Consider the following 2,590-nt stretch of genomic DNA (forward strand, 5'->3'; position numbering starts at 1 on the left):
ATTCCCTGTTCTGGTATTGCCCTACACTGCTGCACTGAGCCTTTCCAGAACCAGGCCACTCTTCCGTTCTTCTTGTGCATCATTTGATGTGTGGATTATGTTTTGGGCATTCCAATATTCTAGGCTAATATCCACTTATTCGTGAGTGTATACCATGATTGATCTTTTGAGACTGGGTTACCTCACTTAGTATGATGTTCTCCAGCACCATCCATTTGTCTAAGAATTTCATGAATTCATTGTTTCTAATGGCTGAATAGTACTCCATTGTGTAGATATACCACATTTTTTGTATCCATTCCTCCGCTGAGGGATATCTGGGTTCTTTCCAGCTTCTGGCTATTATAAATAGGGCTTCTATGAACATAGTGGAGCATATATCCTTATTACATGCTGGATAATCCTCTGGGTATATGCCCAGGAGTGGTATAGCAGGATCCTGTAGAAGTGACATGCCCAGTTTTCTGAGGAACCACCAGACTGATTTCCAGAGTGTTTGTACCAATTTGCAACCCCACCAGCAGTGGAGGAGTGTTCCTCTTTCTCCACATCAATGCCAACACCTGCTGTCTCCTGAGTTTTTAATCTTAGCCATTCTGACCTGTGTGAGGTGAAATCTCAGGGTTTTTTTTTTGTTTGTTTGTTTGTTTGTTTGTTTGTTTTTTTGATTTGCATTTCCCTAATGACTAATGATGTTGAGCATTTTTTAAGGGGCTTCTCGGCCATCCGACATTCTTCGGTTGAAAATTCTTTGTTTAGCTCTGTACTCTATTTTTAATAGGGTTATTTGGTTTTCTGGGGTCTAACTTCTTGAGTTCTTTGTATTAGATATTAGCCCTCTGTCGGACATAGGGTTGGTGAAGATCTTTTCCCAACTTGCTGGTTGCCGATTTGTCCTTTTGATGGTGTCCTTTGCCTTACAGAAACTTTGTAATTTTATGAGGTCCCATTTGTCAATTCGTGATCTTAGAGCAGAAGCTATTGGTGTTCTCCTCAGGAACTTTCCCCCTGTACCGATGTCCTCAAGGGTCTTCCCCAGTTTCTTTTCTATTAGCTTCAGAGTGTCTGGCTTTATGTGGAGGTCCTTGATCCATTTGGAGTTGAGCTTAGTACACGGAGACATGGATGGATCAATTCGCATTCTTCTGCATGCTGAGCTCCAGTTGAACCAGCACCATTTGTTGAAAAGGCTATCTTTTTTCCATTGGATGTTTTCAGCTCCTTTGTCGAGGATCAAGTGGCCATAGGTGTGTGGGTTCATTTCTGGATCTTCAGTCCTATTCCATTTATCTGCCTGCCTGTCATTGTGCCAATACCATGTAGTTTTTAACACTATTGCTCAGTAGTATTGCTTGAGGTCAGGGATACTGATTCCCCCAGAATTTATTTTGTTGTTGAGAATAGTTTTAGCTAACCTGGGTTTTTTGTTATTCCAGATGAATTTGATAATTGCTCTTTCTAACTCTGTGAAGAATTGAGTTGGGATTTTGATGGGTATTGCATTGAATCTGTATATTGCTTTTGGCAAAATGGCCATTTTAACTATATTGATCCTGACGATCCATGAGCATGGGAGGTTTTTCCATTTTTTGAGGTCTTCTTCCATTTCCTTCTTCAGAGTCTTGAAGTTCTTGTCATACAGATCTTTCACATGTTTGGTAAGAGTCACCCCAAGGTACTTTATACTGTTTGTGGCTATTGTGAAGGGTGTCATTTCCCTAATTTCTTTCTCAGCCTGCTTATCCTTTGAGTATAGGAAGGCTACTGATTTGCTTGAGTTGACTTTATAACCTGCCACTTTGCTGAAATTGTTTATCACCTGTAGGAGTTCTCTGGTGGAGTTTTTTGAGTCACTTAGGTAGACTATTTTATCATCTGAAAATAGTGATAGGTTGACTTCTTCCTTTCCTATTTGTATCCCTTTGACCTCCTTATGTTGTCTAATTGCCCTAGCTAGTACCTCAAGTACAATATTGAAAAGATATGGAGAAAGGGGGCAGCCCTGTCTAGTCCCTGATTTTAGTGGGATTGCTTCAAGCTTCTCTCCATTTAGTTTGATGCTGGCTACAGGTTTGCTGTATATTGCTTTTACATATATTTAGGTAATGAAATATAAGGCAAACCAATACATGCGTGTCATAAAGGAAGAATAGCAAGGCAGAACAAAGCAAACCAAAGCTCCAGCTCCCAATATCTGTGGAGTCATATTTATATTCCATTATAATGAGTTCGTCCATGTATGTGTCTGCTATGGGAAAACATCCTTTGACCAGTGTCTGCTTCATTCTTTCACCTGTGTGCCTGAGCAAAACAGCCTTTGAGAAAACTGATTTTCCAAAGAAACTAGAAGTTCTCATTTCAGAAGAGTAGCAAAAAAAGACACACAACATCCACCTTACCTCCTCTGGTGTCTACATGCACACACATAGAGTGTGTGTGTATGTGTGTGTGTGTGTGTGTGTGTGCATGTGTGTATGAGAGAGAGAGAGAGAGAGAGAGAGAGAGAAAGAGAGAGAGAGAGAATGAGAGAATGAGAGAGAGGGAAAGAAAGAGAGAAACAAGTACATCACATACACAAGAAAAAGAGTAT

The sequence above is a fragment of the Apodemus sylvaticus genome, chromosome X, assembly GCF_947179515.1.
Source record: "Apodemus sylvaticus chromosome X, mApoSyl1.1, whole genome shotgun sequence".
NCBI classification, from domain to species: Eukaryota; Metazoa; Chordata; class Mammalia; order Rodentia; family Muridae; genus Apodemus; species Apodemus sylvaticus.